The following is a 19,356-nucleotide window of genomic DNA, read 5'->3' as shown; positions in this document are numbered from 1 at the left end:
AATCCAGACGGACTCTTGCTCACTTCGCCTTCGGTAAAGCAGCACAGCCAGAAATATCTGCCCTGCTCCCGCTTCCAACAGCGGGATGCCCTTGGGAGACTGTGTGAAGCACACAAAAGGATTCCAGAGCAATACAGACCCCCGAGCAACATCATCTGTCATTGAGAAAGGAAATGCTGTGAATGAAATGGCACACCACATGCAGAATAAGTCTAGTCAATTAACAACAGAAATCAAACGCCAGATCCAAGGACTGTTTGTTTTTCTGTTAGAGGCCTTGAACCAACCTTTAAGCAGCTGTTACTGTTTTGAATGTCACAGGTGAAGACCTTTCCTGAGACAAAATATGTTTGGCTTTCCAATACCTCACCGCTCATAAACACCCGTTACCAGTCCCGTGTGGACACCCTGCTCATGGGGTGCTGCTGGCACCTTTTTACACACTTTCTGGGAGTGTGGGTGGGATTTGGAGACAGGTTTCTTTATTCCGTGGTCACTGCTCTACACAAGAACATGGCCAAACATGTTGACCAGACGGACAGAATGAGCTCACGTCTGGTGCTGCTGTCGGACGATGACCCGGGTCACAGAACCTCCTACGGACTGGCAGTCGCAGGGGACGGAGAACTGCCTGACTCGATCGCGTCTTGGCTGTGAAACATCTGACTGGAGGGGTGGGCTGGTGAGGAACGCTGCGTTTGAGCTGCACTTGAACAACACAAAGCCAAACGCTAGAGCACAGTGTTACACCAAAGAACAGGGGGGGATCATCTAAGGAGACGTTTTTCGAAGGAGTGAACATGGCTTTTTAGCTGTTGATTGCTGGAGGACCGTGGACAAATTGAACAGTATTTTCAATTTTGGTTAAGTTTCCTATACTCCCCACTTCAGCCTCCCTGCCACCCCAGAAACAGAACCAAACTAACTGCACTCCTGCTCTCAGACGCCCTGACTTTCAGCAGGTGGCCACTAAGCAGAAAGAGGCCAGGTCTCCTTACTTTAGCTCATGATGGACCAGCGCGTATACAGTGCACCCTCCCTGCCTCCTGAGTGACCTTGGGCTTTCCACAGCCAGCAGAATTACCTGGTACCGGCAGGAGGGAAAAGGGCAGAAATAAATTACAGCTCATGTCAGCTTTTGATACTGCATGAGTTCAGTACTTTTTACCCTTTTAACACATTCCCTTTAATTAGAGCTAATAGAGATAACTGCACAGCAAGAAGAGCGCACAGAGAGGCTGTGGCCCGGATGTGTGAAGCGGAGAAAGAGTAAAAGATCATAAAAAGAAAGCAGGAGGCCTTGGAAGAGGAAGCCAGCTAATGGCTTTTTTTCTGCCTGGTTTTACATAAAAAGGCCTATTATGCAGAGATACAATGGGAAAGCAAAGGAATAAAACACTGATTGATTTTTTTTTAGGTCAACAATCTTGCATTTGGTGGCAGTTGAAACACTTTCAGCAGAACAAAAGGCTGCAAGGAGTTAGTGAACAGTCTGTAAAAGCCCAGTGGAAAGGCAGGAGACGGGTCCAAGGACACTGGTCAAGCCACGAAGCAGCAGTTTCAACTCCGTTTCCTAGGTCTCCCCCACACGCAGCGCCCGATTCACAAGGCACAGCAAAAACAAAGCCTGCTTACGATTGGTTTGTTGTTTGATACAGCAAATAATATCCGAAACTTCCAACAACAACAACAACGAACATGAAAACACAAGAGACAATAGGGAAAAACCGTCTGAAGTTCACATCCGGTCACGGTCACGGCGTTCCGGACAGCACCAGCACGGTCCTGAAGCAGACCTGTCACTGAAGGTCAGGAGCAGCAGGCAAAAAACATTTTCCTCCGAAAGAGTTTAGACAGGACAGCCCAACACGAATACTACATCTTATTTTAATCGCTTGTTTATTACTGTGGGCAGTGTGGTGGCACCCTGGGTTCAATTCCAGACCCAGAGTGCAGTCTGTATGTTCTGTCCACAGGAATTATGGTGAACTACGGTTTAAGGAAGTTTGCTTCAATAGCACTTCCTCTTTGGAAGTTAAACCAGGTGCTGCCAAGATATGCAAGATGCCTGCGTGAATATTAATACACATGGCAAAAAAAAGAGTATGCAAAGAAATTCGTCTCCAGATATTGTATCTAAACTTCTCTTGGCTTTGTGCCACTTAGATCGGCTCCACAACCATCCCGGAGCCCAGAGGAAACAAGGTCTTAAGAGAACTCTTCATTTCTCTAAATCACAGCGCGCCCCCCTCTGCGGGCTGCCGGAGATTATCGCCCAGCGACACGCAAGCTTTTGTCAGGCGAAGAGATGAGGAGGGAAAGAAAGAAGCTAAACTGATGTGGCAGATGGCGGCCGGTCTTCCAGCCAACAAACGCATTAGAAGTGGAGCGTTAATCCGCATGGCGTTGAGGAGAGAGAAACTCTGCAACCACAGCCGCGCTGCAACAATAAAAAACTAGAATGACGAGCAATTAGCGGCATCACGTTTAGGATTACGAAGCCCTCAGAAGCACAGAGCTGGGGGTCATGCTGTCGTGCTACGGATCTGGACTAAATATGGACTCAGGGGTAGTCTATGCAGAGCGATTTCCAGCTCATGTACTGACAGCACAAAACAGACATGCACCTGCTTGTGGAACATGTGGTCTTGTAGTGATGCTGTGAAGCACAAGACCGACAACAACAGAGGCCATCTAGGAATCCAGCACTGGACACAGCTGAAATGTTTGCGTATTGTCCGTGAGCTTTGTCCATTCCTCTGAAAAGACTCTCATGTGAGCCAAGCCTGTTTGCCAGTCTTTACAACACTAAGGCTGCAGGTTCTGTACCATTCTCTCCCCTGCTTACCAAGTCTCATAAACGTCTATGACAAGAGTGTGATAAGTAGCGACAAATGAGAGCCATTCGTCTTGACTTATTCACTTGGTTACAACTACCCAATCAAATCCAAGAAGCCTCCTAGCCATTTCTTCAAGGATCCCAGGAAGCTGACCTTAACAATAAATGTACTGCATAGTCTTTGATATGTCCATTTATTGTACACTGTGAATTTTCAGAAAGGGCTTAGCCCATGTAATGAGACTGCTGGTCAAATTAACCTTTTTTTTAACCTTTTTTGATTAAAAAGACAGCCATGGGGATGATGTACTGTGTCTTTATTTTTTTTAAAAAGAGTCAATGCAACCAGAAAAGCTTACAGTTCTTTAAGCAAATCCCAACTCACGTCGGCAACCTGAGCGTCCTGAAACAAGCTCGTTAGCCCTGCAGGCTGGGAACGTTAGAGGCCAAGAGGAAATCGGATAAAAAAAAAACACGATATTGATGTCTCTGTACGCAGTGTTTACATCGTGCTCTCTTTGGGCAGTAATTCAATATACATAGAGAAAAGATTGATCATTGTGAAAGCTGCTTCCTGTTTGCATGCCCACCATCAATACTGACAGTGATCAGCGTCTGCAGATCCCCTGCAACTGCAACTTTCACCCAAACTACACAGGTGTGCCAAGGGACTGCACCGGCCTACACCACAAGCAAGGAGTCGTTCCCGAGAACTGGCACACTGTAGCAGTAACGAACGAGATCTGGCCTGGAGTTAGAGTACCTTAGTACCTGCTTTACTATCAGGTACAGATGTAGGATGGTAGAGACTCTTGCATTTATATTCCTTGTGATTTTAAATGTTGTTTACAGTAACATTCCCATCCCCTACTCCCACTATTTGTTAATAATCCTGATATTATGATGATGAGGTATCCACTAGCACCTGTATTCTTACCAGTTTTGTTGGTAGATTTTATTTCTTATTAGCAGATTACCATGGAGTATCTTTCTTTAAACACACAGATGCTCAAAAGACACATTTACTGTAGGTTAAATTTGACTTTGGTGGTCTTAGATATTCAACCCCCTTAAAACAATACAGGAAGTAGCTTGTAAGATCAAAATATCGTAGCAACGGCTGTGTCAGCAGATATTATGGAGCTCTCAGCACTGTGAAAAGGGAGATGGATGAAGAGAGAGATTTCTCCTGTCCGGCCCCAGTTCTAATACAGGCTGACGGTCTGATAAGTCCAGTTCTTTCTCAGATGGAAACAAAGACAGGCAACTGCCTGTGGCCGCCGGATCACGACTTGGGGAGCCAGACTGAGGGACACTGCTTGCAGGGGCAGCTGCCCACACACAACAGCACAGGGCGATTCCTCCGATATAGGTGATGCTGGGTCAGGCGGTATGAATCTCAGTGCACACCACAAAGGAAAAACAAAAGGATTCTCAAAAGGTGGATGGTAATGATTCTGAGGAGAGGGTGGGTGCCCTGGAGAGACTGAAGAGTACTGGCCGAAAGTGCAATCGGCAGTGGTACTACGATAATCCTCAACAAGACAACTGAACTTGAACTTGAACTTTATTGCCATATGTAACCAGTACTGGTACAATGGAATTCTTACAGTACTTACAGAAAGTCTCTCGATTGTAAAACAAGTGTAAAAAACAAGACAAAGTGCAAACAGTGCATCAAGACAATGTACAAACAAACAATAGACAATGTGCAAGTAAACATGTAGACAGTTTGATATCTGATATCTGATAACTGATATCTGAAGCCTAACTAAATTTAAAATCAAACCCTAGAAGCCTTAATAAAAGAGTGCAGAGGTTTAACTATATTGTACAACTGTACTTTAGCACTGTAAAATAACATATTTTTCCATACTGGGAAATAATTGCTCTAATAAGTACTCTGCGTAAATAAGCTTATTCCCCTTATGACCCTAAAGATAAAAGCTATTGCGTTAGAAGCAAGGATGGAAGATTGCAGAGGAACTGTGAAATTCAAGCAAAGAGGACAGGAGTGCATACCTAACAGCAGAGCTGCGGTACAATCCAGGCCTGAGACTCACAGGACAGGCCTGTACATTGACATAACAGTGTGGACCTTTAAATCAGTTTCTTCGAACACCTAAGCAATGCCGACAGAAAACTGCGCAGACTTGGCACAAACACCTTCTACTGCGTCCGGATGGAGACCACACACAGGCGTGCCATCCAGGCGGTGCTCATGCGGCGTGCTGCACAGATCACACCCACTGCTCTCCCACACACCAACAGCTCACCCCGGAGTCTTCCCTCTGACTGACCGTTTATGGACTTCGCCAGGCACTTGATAGCCTGTCGCTCTTTTTCCTCTTTCGAACACGATACAGTATTTAGAGCTCCATGGCAACCTGACACTATTCTGCTGAGTGAATTACACAAGATCACACTAAGACCACATGATCACATGCCTCCCATCCACAAGGCCCTGTGTTGAACTGTTTTAGTTACATTCTGGATTGCAAATAGCTCAATGTCTCACTGATACCCTGTTCTAGCCAGTAAACATTTTCATATTTCACGTTAGCCGTCATGCATGACTCAGACTGGCATTTATTGAGAAGTGAAAGAAGGGTGCCACTTCTTGCAAGTTCTCATGATAACAAAAATCCAACCACAAAACATAAAATATTACTCCATCACGGCTTTCCAGGCCCGTATCTCTCCCGGCAGAGCTCTGCAAACAGGCCGCAGGCAGTCTGCATCTGTCATAGTTTCCATCCCCCTCTCCTCTCCTCCCATCTCGCAATCCGAGAGGAAACAAGCTTCTAAATTGAATTATCACAAACAAATCAATCGAGAATCAAAGCTCAGTGAAATTCTAATTGCCTCGCCGATCTGTAAAGCTCTAGGAGGCAATGATTCAGAGGGGCATCACAGCGCACACTTGCAGGGGGAGAGGCACCAGGCTAATTATAGTGGGGGACAAGACGAGCTGTCCATGCTTCATTCTGATTGAAGGGAAAGCACACAATTGTGGTCCTGTCCATTTCACATGCAGCTGCTCTGTCATAATTTGGGTGCTTTCAGTATTAAAAAAAATGAAATTACAGGGCAGTGTGAAAGCCTGGAAGCTGGTATTACCTCAAAATATGAGCCAGCACTGCAAAGCTGCAACAACTTAAAGCAGCAAAAACACAATTCAAAATGCAAAGAAGCTGCCGCCCTAGACTACTGCCTTCAAGACATTTCACTGGTGACTGTAAGCTTTAAAAATTCTACCCACTACACTCTTCTTAACTAAGACAGCAAGGTGCAACAGTTTAACTAAAATGGTACGATACGAAACAAAGATACGATATGCCAGATATCAATTTGTCCAAGAGCATTCAGGGTGTTCTTGTGCCGTGGGAAGTCAGACACAAAGTAATTGAAGCACGTGATAATGTCCTGGAAAACCAGGAAGTATCGCCAGAAAGACACCTTTTGTTTTCAATACACATATTCTCAAAAGGCTCCGTATTAAATACATACGTTAGGATTTAGACTATAAGATAATTGGATGAAAAAACAATAAGGTGGTAATGAGATATTCTTCCATCACCAAGCAATTATTTCTCTCATACATGACATATCTGCATTCCGATATCAAATTAGACTGTTAATTGACTGCACAAGCAAATGACTCCTCCAGCCTCTCGCTATGCAGGCGAGAGCCCAGGAGAAATGTGTACCGTTGGAATGGAGACGTCTGACGAATGTTAACGCCTGACTAACGTTTTTATACCATTTTCACTCTAGATGCACTCATCATCCGTCTTATTTGTCCCTGCTCTCCCGGTGTCAGCGACTGATGGGGGGAGGTGGGGTCAGGCGGGCGAGGAGTTTGGGGTGCAGGAGGAGGATCCCCACAGAGGATCACCTGAACACAAAGCACCCCTGCCCCCAGACACGAGTACCCCCAGCCGCGATCAGCAGGACACCCCGAAACCTTCGACCTCTGACACGGAAACGGGGCGCCGTCCCGCCACGTCTGCGATGGACTTGCCTGCTTTCCCTCCTACAGTGAAAATCCCTCGTCGTGATTTTCATGCCCTTATCTCCCAGCTCCCATGCGGGAGGGAAGGCAGGGGAGCGGATTACCAGTCTGCTGAATCAGAAACAGGTGATGGATGAAGAAGCCACTGCGACTCCCTAATTTCAAGGAGGCAAGCAGGCGGCAGGGATAGGAGACTTTTGTGTGGGACGCTCACATCCTGTCTGTCAGAAAAGGGTTTTTCAGGTGTTGCTCAGTGTTGCCTCTGTCCCCTGCGTTTCTGTGCTGCCTTCACCAGGGTGGATATAGTTTAATATGGATTTTTCCCAATACTGCTTAGGACAGACATGGTATAATAACATGCTCTTAACAGCTAGACAGCAGATGGAAAAAAAAATTACAAAATTATTTCATTATACTCAGTTACTGAAAATATTAATAATCCAAGGCTTGTATGATTGCTTTAAGCCCTAATCACACCTGCCCTTTGATTTGGAAAGTTCTTTCCATAAAGCCGTGTGTTTAAGGTTAAAACCTTGCCAGAATATTTTTCCCTGCAGATTCTTGTGTAGATTATTTTCTCTTCCCAGTTCTTGTACAGAACCACTCTAGAGGTCTAAACCGAGAGCTTCTTCATTCACATCACCCACCTCCTACAGCTTTTTTTGTTTAGGAGCATCCTAAACCAAAAAAAAATAAAAGCTCACACATGATATTCCTAAACCACTCTTAAATAATAAAGATGAATCCAAACCGATGCTGCTTCTTAACTTTTATGAAGCAATACTTTCGACATCATCCTCATTCTGTTTCCATTAGAGTTTTACTGCAAGAGAGCTGCAGATTTCTGCAGTTCTCTTGTTAACACAAGCGATCTCAGGATCAATAATCTACCCCTTCGTAAAGCTGTGAGCACCCTGCTGGTGCTCGACCAAGTGAAAACCTCAAGTGAAGGCCCTCAAAATACATCATACAAACAAGCCGGGGTTTGTCCAAGCCTAGGGTGAACGGAAGGGACTATGTAACTTTCCCCCGTCCTGCCTAACAAGGGAACCCGACCTCTGCTTCAACCGCGGGACACAGAGGAGGAGCCCTGGGGAAACAGAGTGGACGAAGAGCCGAGAGGAGCAGGGGGATATGGGACACGCTGACAGGCCACATCCCACATCCCAGATGGACAAGACCCCTGGATCAACGAGACACGAGCAGCCAGGTGTGTCAGGTGTGCAGAAGGGCGGCCTCTTGGTCTCGAGCCTGTCCTGCGTTCTCAGGGGCTGATCCGCACACATACCTGTCTACTCTGGGCAGGAGGGCGCTCTGATACTTGGAACGCAGTCCGAGTGCTCGCAGCCCGGAGTCTAGTGGGGGGCCTGCAATTTAAAAGAAGTGAGGTGATTGGCTGTGTGAAGGAGTGAAACGGCCACTTCCAGCAGACCGGAGCGCCGATCGCCACTCCCAAAATCTCATTACATCTCGCGCATCAAGACGGCAAGAGCAGTTTCTTTTAAAAAAAGATATTATTATCATTATTACAATTATTACAGTTACTATTGATGAAAAGAAAAACAATAAGTTTACTTCCATGAGAAAAGTAGTGTTTCAGCAGAGATCAATAAGATAAATTGCTTTACTCCTGAACTGATGCTGAGTCTTATAAATGGCCCTCCAAAACCTCTAAAGATTCACATCTTCGAACGCACAGCAGAAATGCTGCCATCAGCTTGTGTGTTGAAGTGCTGGTATCTCGGGCTCCAGAGACGGATCGGCCTTAATAAAGCTCACAGTGTCTGTGCAGAGTAGCACAAAAACACTTAGATACCACCGCCAGCATGCCAACACTGGGACAGCGAAGTAGACACCCCCATTCCCCGTCAGGGAGAACAGAGGCCTCGGACACAGCTTTTCCCCTCCGCAGGCCGCTGTTCCCAACAGAAAAAAATAAAACTAGTCCAGAAGAAAACAGCAGAACTAGGATCTTCCGGCTCTGAAATGTTTATGAACATGTGCAACGTTATTACTATCCTCACGACAATAGTCCAGGTAGATCTATAAAGCAGTAAAGGTAACAAATCCCCCCCTTCTCCTCTAATGAACAAACTGTTGGATTAATAGCGACGTACACTGGAGGAAAATGATAAATCTGCGTTAGGTGTTGTGCGCGGATGGTCAATACAGATAACCCATTACCCAGGGGCCACGATAATCGATTCGTCAATGCCTGCCCTAAACCAGCAGCCGGCCCCCCCTGCCTCAGTCCTGCCATCAGACGCTTTCGTTAAGCGCGTCAGCGATAAGCGCCTTACGCCGGGCACATTCCTTGGATGGAGTATTGATGAGGGCAAGCCAGGAGCATTGACATGCTGGCAGGCCTGGAGAGATAACCTGGCATCCAATCCCGGCCAGCGGAGACTCGTTAGGATCCCTGGAGAGATGAATCTGGAAGAGTCCCCGCCAGACAGGCAGGTGGGGTCCCCCTGGGGAGGGAGACCGCAGGGCTGTCTCTGCACAGCACATTCACCCCCTCCACCGGCACAAGAAGACCTTGTCTTTTCTAAATTCCGTAAAAGGTCACATTCTGTGGCTCAGTCTTGTGCAGCTTGATGGAACGAAAGCTATTCTGCAAATAATTCTGCAGCATGCTTCTGGGGAAAGCTCTACAGATTTCTACTTGTTTTCCCATTAGCGCACAGCTAGCACTGCTAACAGGGACTTTGGCAGCCAAAGAATATTTTTTTTTATTCCATCCAGAGTAGTGGAATCTTATCTCTGAATTATTTCTTCAGTGCTTTATCTTGAGTTTTTTTCCTCACTTGGCCACTCAAGTCGAGATTGACTTATCTTATCTCGCTAACCCTGATCACATCCTGCGCCCTGCACACCTTTCAGGAATAAAAGCCAGGGCATGTTCTTTTAGGAAAACAGCAATTTCGCATTTAGAGATTTAGTACGAGCACATTCAGGACAGTTAGTTTATTTTTACTTTAGTAAATATCAATAAACAAATGAAAAAACAAAACAAAATGTTTAATGGCTTAAAAATGAATGTATAATATATTGCTTTCCTGCTTTGTCAGGAAAATCTGAGCTCTTGCCTGCAGCTCATAAAACCTGAAATGGATCAGTCTGCTCTGGCAGCAGGAGGTCAGTCTGTTCCTGTAGAACACTACTGAACGCAGAGCACGGGTGACAGTGCTGCACATTACAGATTCCAGCTCGAGTATTTTAAAATGCTCCCTTTACTGTACATTTCATGATGCAGTTCAAGTCAGGAGCTGCGTCAGCATGCGTAGGCTGTAAAGGAACAAGTAAAGGTTTATTCCCTGCTGAAAAGAATTGTGTTTCCTTTCCTTTCTTCTCTTTTCAGCATGGAACAAACCTTTACTTGATCCTTTGCATTTTATGATGCTGCTGCCTCCAGTAACAGCACTAACACACCATGTCTGTTGAATGCCCATGCATGCTAAACTAGTAATTCAGGCTACTTTTGTTAGCTTTGTGCAAGAGGTGTGTGTCTCAATCACACTTTCGCTTTCCATGCCCCAGTCGTACAGCATATTCCCAGTCCCGGGACGCACGCCTGCCACAGAACATCGCCAGCCCTTTCCAAAGGCCTTCGCCTCCGCGGCAACACGCTGCCGGGACACGGCAGCCTGGCGTGCAGAGAGCCACAGCCCTCCGATCCAGAACTTCACTGGTCCCCCACATCCGATCAGCGCTACGTCCTTGTCGGCTACACGGCCCACAGCTCTGTCCCGCCTGCCGGAATGTCAAGCCGAGGCGGGAGCGTTTGCTGGAGAAAAGAAGAGCGCGCTCTTCTCTTGCCATTAACTAAGTGGCTGCTGCTGTGTGCGAGCGCAGACTGCGGGGTAGAACTCGGCTTTTATTATTATTAATTTATTTGGCAGATGCTTTTATCCAAAGTGACGCACATCGGGATCCATTTATGCAGCTGGGCATTATACCGGAGCAATCCGGGGGTAGGCACTCTGCTCAGGAGCACAACAGCCTTTCCTCCAGGGTGTGCCCACCTGGGATCTGGACCCACAGTCCTCCAGCTGCAAGCCCAGGGCTCCAGCCACCTCGCCACACCGCTGCCGTGCCTGGGATGTGCAATGAGCCGGACCACAAAGACTTTTCACATTCGTCTTTGTATTTCAGGCGCAGGCAGCAGAAGAATCTCTGGACTGATAGAGAGCGACAACAGAGAAGCCTGGTTCCAATAATTAATGTTAACAAAGAATACAGAAACTAATTAAATACTGTAATTGAGAAATCAGGGAACAGCAATATAGCGTGATCAGTTTCACACTTTAACCATTGCTATAACCCTCGTAAGATGACTGAGCTAAATAGAAGCTTGTTCTTCAATTCTAAGGATTGCACTGCTTAGATTAAAAACATGGGGGAAAATGCAAAAGATGCATATATATATATACAGTACTCTCTATACATCAGAGCAACACAGCAATATCTCTATCTTTAGTCTTCACAAACCAAGCTGAAAATGGTTCTCGGATACCGAACGATAAACGCGCCGGCTGGCGGGTGGGGGGCTGATCGATGGCGTGGTGAGTCACTCTTCTTTAGAATTGGGACCTTAGCTTTTAATAAATCATATTCACAGTGGATGAACAGCGAGTACGGCTGCACTCCTCAGTAAAACAAACAGCTGAAGCACGCACACAAACACAGGGTCGATGCCAAAGAGCAAAACCTTTCCGCACCATCCCAGGCAAGCACAGCTTTTCCATCTGTGCAGAAGACAGAGGCAGAACGAACAAGGTGACACAACCACCCCCGAGGAAGGGCAGACATGAGGCGGGGGGACGTGGACCCCAGTCACAGGAGCCCCTCGCTTCCCGAAATGCTGCGCGTACACATGGAATCAGGAAACTCCCGACATGCTCTCGAAACCACAGCATGAATCCAAGGGAGTTCATCAGCTTTGATATCCTGAATTCTGTACTGACTGTTCCAGCACCAAGCTACAGCTCTCTCCATCCCCGCTGTGATGTCCTGTCTACCTGACAGCAACAAGCAGCCAGCACAAGCAGCGCAGCCTAAAGAAACAGGGGTTAGAGGGCTGCTTCGCATCAACATTACAGGGCCACTGACCCCTGGCCATGCACACTGTCCAGTTTGACCTTCAGATCCCTGGTTTCGCCCCTGGCAACAGCGAGAGCACGTCAGAGTGGTGCATCTGAGTGTCTGTGGGCCGACGTGCTTTGCCGATCTCTTACCAACAAGAGGCACTGGGCTCCACCAGCAGGGGGCAGTAGTGCCCCTGTGGCTCTTGCACACGTGACTGCAACATTCTGACCCATCTTGACACAAGAGGAACCGCTGGATTGCAAAACCCAGAGCTGCAGAAGGCAGTGAGCCCAGCCTGCGTGCTCTGTGATCCCACCTCCACTCCTCCAGCCAAGTTTCCCTGTACAGGAGTCACACTGCTGGCCCTCTCATGCGGAGGACACGAGGCAGAGTCGCAGTTTCATCAGAGAGATGCTGTTTGACCAAGAAAGAAACCTAAAGCTTTTTTTTATTTTAAAGCTGGTGTGTGTTATGGATTTAAAGTGCTACTGAAATAGCAGACTTCAGACCTCCAGAGCATAATAGACATAAATAAGATTAAAAGCATTCAGCTTATAATAGCAATACCTGTAATGTTACATCTAGTGTGCCATTGGATGATATTTTAAACAGCATTATTTTATTGTGCAGCTTTCAAAAGTGAAGCCATTACTTAAGTGGTATTATCAGTATGTCAACTTTTCCTATTACGGTTATTCATTCATTATTATTGCCAGGCTCACGCAGTCAGGGCTGGAAAAAAAACTGCATTTAAAATAGTCTAATTGTACCTCATTATATAAACTGACAGATGTAAAGGGAGCAATTGAGAAAGAAAGCACAAGAAGAGGAAGAGAGAAAACAAATGACAACTGTAGTGTCTTTTCCTTACCAGACACAGGGATGAGAATATCAGCAGGAGGAATCTATTCACCTCCAAGCTACACATGGCTTTTTGTTAAGAAAGCTTTCCATATAATGACAACACACTGTACAGCCATCTCACACTTTGTCTATAAGAAACGCAGTTCCTAAATCCAATTACTGCACCGGAGAGTGAAGACTGTGGCTAGCTGAGGCTCTGAAACTCTCTTCACACAGAAGGCTGCCTCTGATCAAAGGGAAAGGCCAATCTTGCTTTACAGCCCCAGCACTGCATTCACTGAGCCTGAAATCTAAATGGTTGAGCACGGAGCGAAAATTAAGCCTGTGTCTTTTTTTCTTACTGCTGAAATTCCATCCCTGGCTGTTTAATACATCTTCCATAAGCCACTACTCCACCGAACCCTCTGATTAAAACATTTTACCATAAAAGAAATCCATACAGTGAATAGAGGCTGGCCCACATAGAGCAGCATGGTGGACCTGCATACTTTTATGCATTTTGTGCTGAACACAGCTGTACAGAAAGCACTTGACAATGAATCTCCCCTTTTCCAGGCCAGGCCAGACTCCAAACTGTCACTTAGCAGTGCATTAACTTTCACGAGAAAGAAACAGCCCTGTAAAAAAAAAATCCAGGAAATTGTTTGCATTCCGGGCTAATGGTTTTGGATAGCAGTTCTGAAGGCTTACCCCCCAGCCTCCATAGTTTTAGATGGAGTTTTAGGTCTCCAGCTTATCCTGTCTCTATGAGACATTTTCTCACTGCAGAGCAACTTCAGGAATCAGTCCTGGACAGGCGTTCTTCTCCGGGAAATCCCCAGACTCAACCCACAGCACGTAGTCCCAGTCAAGCTCCATGCCCTCTTCAGCACTGCACTCATCAATGCACACACTGTCCCTGTTGCCACACCAGAAAATAATGTCCTTGTCTCTCCGCCTTTTACAAACTGGGACTTTCCAGCTCTTCCCTTTGGTGTACCCCCACAATCTGGACTTGGCAGCAGCACGGAGAGAGCGAGGACCCCGCGCACTCTCCTCACAGGCGCTTGAGCCATCTGCCATTTTACACACTGCGAGCTCCCCGGCGCCCCGCAGCGGACCGGGCATCCTGTGGCGGGTCACACGCCGCTCCCGCGACACCCCACCAGCCCCCGCAGCACCCCTGTCCAGGGGATCCCAGGCACAGCCGGCACCCAGCACGCTCCGGACTCGGACCGGCGATGCCAGGGCCACAGGGCTCGGCTCGCTCACTGACACGCGTCTTTCCTACCTGAGCCACTGGGGAGCCCCCACAGCTGCCGTTTTAAGACTTATCTTCTGTGCCTCATTTAAAACCCATTAACGCAGCACCAAGCCGATGAAGGAAGCAATAAGCTCGCCGGATTTTTAACAGTCTGTCTTATTTAGAGGCCCGGTCACACCTGCGCTTTCTAAATAATACAAAGTTAAACCAGACACAGATGGAGAACGACTTGGAAACCGGCCTTATCTGTCTCAGGGCGGCTGATTTATCGGCAGCTCTTCTCCATCTGTTTTCCCTTAATGTCGAACCCACGGACGCCTCCCCCCACCCCCAGCACACACTCCGCTCTCGCCAAGGACAAAGTGTCTCTGCAAGGCACCGCCAGCCGGGGGTCAAGCAGATTTTCACAGCATTCAAACAAAGAGAATAAAAGGTGATTTTCATTATGCAGATGCAGTCACTGTGTCTTAACCAAGATTGACCAAATAACTGCAGTCAGACTTACTATATAAATGATTATTTGGGGATTTTCCTGACGCACGGTGGACTTATGAATTGATTAGTTGTTGAATATACAGTATATCCTGCAGACGCACCCCTCCCGGGTCATTAATAAACACCTGCTGCCACTGCTGAACGTCCATGCTGTGACAGATAACATCTCAGACAGAAGGCGAACGCAGCCATCGAAACACATACACCCACCCAACCAAAAGAAAAGTTTAAAACAGCAAGAACACTACAAGCACTGATGATGGAAAGAATCAAACTGTTCTGGTTCCGAGAGAAATGGTCCCGATATCGAAGGTGAACCGAACCTGGAGCAAGAGGTACACAGGAAACCCAATCCAAAACGCTGCAGGTTCCTGCAGCACAAAGACTGATTACACTCTGTAGCTTCACTGAGATCAGTCTTCAAACAATCCTGAACAAACTCCACAGGTATTACTCATTTCCTACTTTGACACTTTGCTCCTAAGAAACAACAGATGCCTTCATCACCCTTCAGGAGGAAGTTACATTTAGAAAACAGCTGTCTGCTGACTGCACTTCAAGCAGCAGGGGGCTTTGCAGAAACTTTTTTTTTAACTTATATGACCTCAAATCTCCACAATAAATGTGCTGTATTGCTTTGTTTCCTACCACACATCTAAAACAAACATCTTATATACTGTATACATGTTGACACATGCACAGGTCACACTGCACTTGGCAATGCAAGCTGGAAAGACTCCCTGTGTTTATTGTGGATTTCTTGTGTGCTCAAATAGTCTTATCATGCATAAGCACTGGGGGGCCAGGGGGAGTCAAGGAGGAGGATCACTTGAAATAAAAACAAAACTGTGTTGACACTGATTCAGCCTTAAAAGAATTCATTTCCATCGCACTGAAATTATACAAATTATGCTTCTGGTGCAAAAAGCTAGGATAGATGTAGCTCCTGAGACTCATCCATCACAGCGCTGACAGATTAGCACACTGTTCTACTGAAGCAGGCTGATGCAGATTCATTGAGATCCTTCTGGATCAGCTTAGACACTATTTCAGGAAACAATTATGTGTTAAAGGATGGAAACACCCAGATGCATTGAATGGGCTTTTTCCCCTCACTGCCTTCACTATGATAAGCCTGACTGACAGCATCATGGAGGCAGACAGCTGAGATTCTGATCAATCCTGCCCCTTCCAAAGGCTTGCCCTAAATTGTCTGATTGATCAGGTTCTTTAGTTGGTACCGATTTCCAGATTGTAACCAGCCCGTTTCCAGTTGGCGGTGGGCACAGTCTTTCTCCTAGTCCAGCCCTTGTTCTTTTCCCAGGAGACACTGAGCAGAGGAAGAAAGCGCTCTTCTCAGTACGCAGTACAGTGGAGGCAATCAAAGAAACACTACAGCAAGACTTTCTTTTTCAAATAAACAAAATGTTACCAAACTGAGAAGTACGAAAAAAATCATAATTTATTTTAACTATATATAGCTTTTAATTCCAGGAGGGACACACTCCAACCCAGCACTAAAATACAGCCCCTCCTGGGAGACACACAGCGGCCATTCTGCACCAGCAGCCCCCACCTGGGAGACAGAGTGGATCAAGGGGAGGAGTGAGAAACTGCTGCATCAGCTGAGTTACAAGGGAACTTCAGGGGCACCAGACTGTTCAAGCCCAGAATGGGATACAACCAGAACACCAGGGTAAACACCCCTACTCATAGGGACATGAATACAGGACGTTTTAATATCTCATTCAGAAGACAGCGCCTATTACCCCCGGTCACCATGCTAGGGTATTGGTTTGTAAATTGTGGTCCTGATACAGTGGACCTACTGGTCCACTAAAGACACTTGTAATAACAACTTGTCTCACCTGGGGTCTCCTATCCCTCGCTTCGCTGCTCAGGCCTGACCGGACCGGGTCAGGAGCCCTGTCAAGGCCTTTGCAGATTTCAGCCGAACAGGCAGCAGGAAAGCTCCGGGTCCGGAGCTCTCCTGGGACGCCAGGCTACCTGGACTGCTTCCTCGCCGAGCTCTCGCTTAACAGACCCGAACTTTTCTTCTCAAGCAGCGGGGCAGCACCACACACACACTTTCAAAGGGAATTTCAAGCACATCCGGTAGAGGCACATGTCCGCAGCTGTCCAGCTCATTAGCTGAAAGCTGAAGGAAAGACATCAAGACCCGGCGCCCCCGCGAGAGAACCGCTTCCAGGAGAGACTCCTCTGGTGTTTGGAGAAGCTGGCCTACGGATCGCTTCACGCACACAGCCTGCACGTGCATCACTCCTGCAGAAGGAGTCTATCTTCAGCAGGGACAGCTGTGGGGCATATTGTGGGTTTCTGCTCTTCAGCTGCACAGCAGAGATCAGTGCTCACCCTGGTTAATAAATGATTAAAAAGCACCATAATGAGGCGATGTTCTTAAACATCTAAAGAGCAAAAAATGACTCCCAGTTAAAGCTTGTAACTCAGATGAGGCTGTCGGCTATCGGTAGGAAAAATACATTAATGATCTACGAAGGACAACTGGCAATACATCTATAATTTACTTTATGAGGGGATTCATTTTCGGACTGGAAAACCGCACTGAAGGCTGCTGGTCATTAGAAGCACCCCAGAATAAACCCCGAACCTCTGACTTGGGGGAGTTTGATCTGTCTTAGGGCTGTCCCGGGAGCGGGGGGGGGGGGGAGGCGGAACACGACAAAACCGGCGCGTCCCAAGGAGCAAGCCAGCGGGGAAAACAACACCGCGCTGCCTGGTGCGCCGAGGTACTGTAGGCGGCTGAGCGGCGGCGGGGGCGCCCGGCTGGCCGAGACGCCGGGCTGTCTCCACATGCAGCAGCTCCCGGCTGCGTCTCCCGTCCGCCCGGCCGTGCGGCCGCCCGGGAGGTGACGGAGCCGGTTCCACGCGCCGTTCCGCCCAGGGGGCACCGGCGCCTCGCGCCCGCCCGGCTGCCCCGGACCCGCAGGCCGAACCGGCGCCCCCCAGGCACCCGGATCTGGCCCTGCCGGGCGACCACGACGACACCGCCGCGTCCGGGTCACCGCGAAAGCGACGGGAGGCGAGAGTCGGCGCTCCTCTGATCGGCGGACTCCGGAGGCACTCTTATATCCTTAATTAAAAATATCAACCCCGGCTCCCCGGCTCCCCGGACCGAGCGATTTGTTCAGGGGGACACAGGTACGAAGCATGTGGGGGAAAAGCGCACTGAAGTGATCAGAACCGCCAGTACGTGTAAGTCATCGTCTGACAGAGGGGAGAGACGGGGGAGGGACATACTGTATTTGTGTATATATTTAATAATAGCAGCAACACAATAGCAACAGCAACAATACAATAATAATAAGGCAAAAGGAAGCACAAATTACCGGATTTCGCCGAATGCTGCAGTTCAGCACACGGTCAGTAAAGAGCACAGCTCTGCGCTGGCACCTGACAGCGAGGCGATCAAGTACACACCGTCCAAGCATTGGAAAACGGGCTTAACTTGGGGTGTTTTTTTCTCTCTCCTGTTTTGTCTGTTTCCCGGTGGTCGACTTGCCTGCTTTTTCAAAATCTTAAAAGCACAGCATGATGAAATTTCCCCCTGCACGTTGTGAGGCGAAATATTATAAGAAAAAGACAAAAAAAAAAACAGGGGAATGAGGGCGGTGCACGGAGATTCAAAACAACAATTTCCCATTCATTGTACAAAATGATTCCATTCAGCACCTTGGCCGTGCATGTCTTAAGAAAGAGAAGAAAATCTCAAGGAACTTTCATTCAAGTGCATTTCTTAATATTCAACGGACTGGCTCCGTCACCATTGCACTGAACAGGAGCGTAGAAGAAACAAGAATATTACACTGCGAGACAAAGTATACCTTTGGTACCGTTACTGTAAAGAAAAAAAATGTAAAAAATACATTTCAATAGCAGCAAAGGAATGTTCATGTCTCCATGGGCTCAAAAGAGTGAGTTAACATGAAAAATGTTACACAAAAGAAAAAACAAAACAATTTAGTTCCTCCTCGAAACAGATTATTATTTTAAAGTCTTTATAGGTACTCCTTAACAAACGAAAAAAAAACCCCGCACAATCGTGCTCTTCATGTATCGACACACCGTAATCATAACAGCAATATCATCTGCTACCCAAAAGGCGAAATGCGTTAAAAATTAAAAAATAATAAAAAAAAGAGATTGCGTGAGACCAGCGAAACCTTGGAACGAAAGGCTTAAATGCAAAAACAAACCAAAATCAACAAATTAACAAAAATAAAAAAAGAAGACGAAGAAGAAGAAAAAGAAGAAGAAAATGTTAGAAGAGGGGGGAAAGTACTCACCAAGCAAAATTTCAGAGGCAATAAAAATGCTGAAAGAGGGGTAAGACAGACCGAGAGACGCGGACAGAGCAGCGCCGCAGACACACTGACAGCTGAGCACCGCCTGGCGCACGAGCCTCTATCAGCGTGGACACAACCACCGGCGCGCCTCGGGGGGGGTGGGGGGTGTAAGGGGACTCGTGTTTCTCTTGTGACCGGTCGGAGAAGCCCCGGGTGCAGCAGAGGCTACTGCCAGGAATGAGCAGCACCACACCGCCCTGCCGCCGTCACCGCACGGCGTGCGCTTCAGCCCGCGATGTAGAAACGCGTGAGTCCGTCACCCCCGTGTTCGAGTTGGTGGTGGGCGGTATTTAAAGGGCTCCTGCTCCTTTTGAATTCCGGCAGTGCCGGCCGCGCTGCGCGCGAGGAGCGCGAGCGCCGGTCAGCTGCCGCGGCAGGCGACGCGCGTGAGAGACGCTGCCGCTGTAACAAACTACTGAACTCACAC

The 19,356-nt window shown here is 47.5% G+C and overlaps 1 protein-coding gene across 6 annotated transcripts in view; it reads right to left on the bottom strand.

Annotated features, from left to right (window-relative positions):
* raly (RALY heterogeneous nuclear ribonucleoprotein) overlaps positions 1–18,977 on the bottom strand; it is a 59,190-nt gene extending 40,213 nt beyond the window's left edge. For 2 of the 6 annotated variants that reach the window (XM_015365161.2, XM_015365163.2), the window contains exons 1-2: positions 18,870–18,977; positions 8,143–8,221 (exon numbers count right to left, since the gene is read on the bottom strand). The gene's annotated coding sequence lies outside the window, so the exon portion shown is untranslated. Of the gene's footprint in view, positions 1–553; positions 668–8,142; positions 8,222–17,912; positions 18,131–18,869 lie in introns of those variants that run through there. The other 4 variants (XM_069179512.1, XM_069179514.1, XM_069179513.1 and 1 more) reach the window with 4 other exon arrangements.
* Between the last annotated feature and the right edge of the window lie 379 nt (positions 18,978–19,356).

This window comes from Lepisosteus oculatus, chromosome 16, assembly GCF_040954835.1.
Source record: "Lepisosteus oculatus isolate fLepOcu1 chromosome 16, fLepOcu1.hap2, whole genome shotgun sequence".
NCBI lineage: Eukaryota > Metazoa > Chordata > Actinopteri > Semionotiformes > Lepisosteidae > Lepisosteus > Lepisosteus oculatus.
The sequence above is the reverse complement of the archived record's forward strand: the minus strand, read 5'-3'. Positions and strand labels throughout refer to the sequence as shown.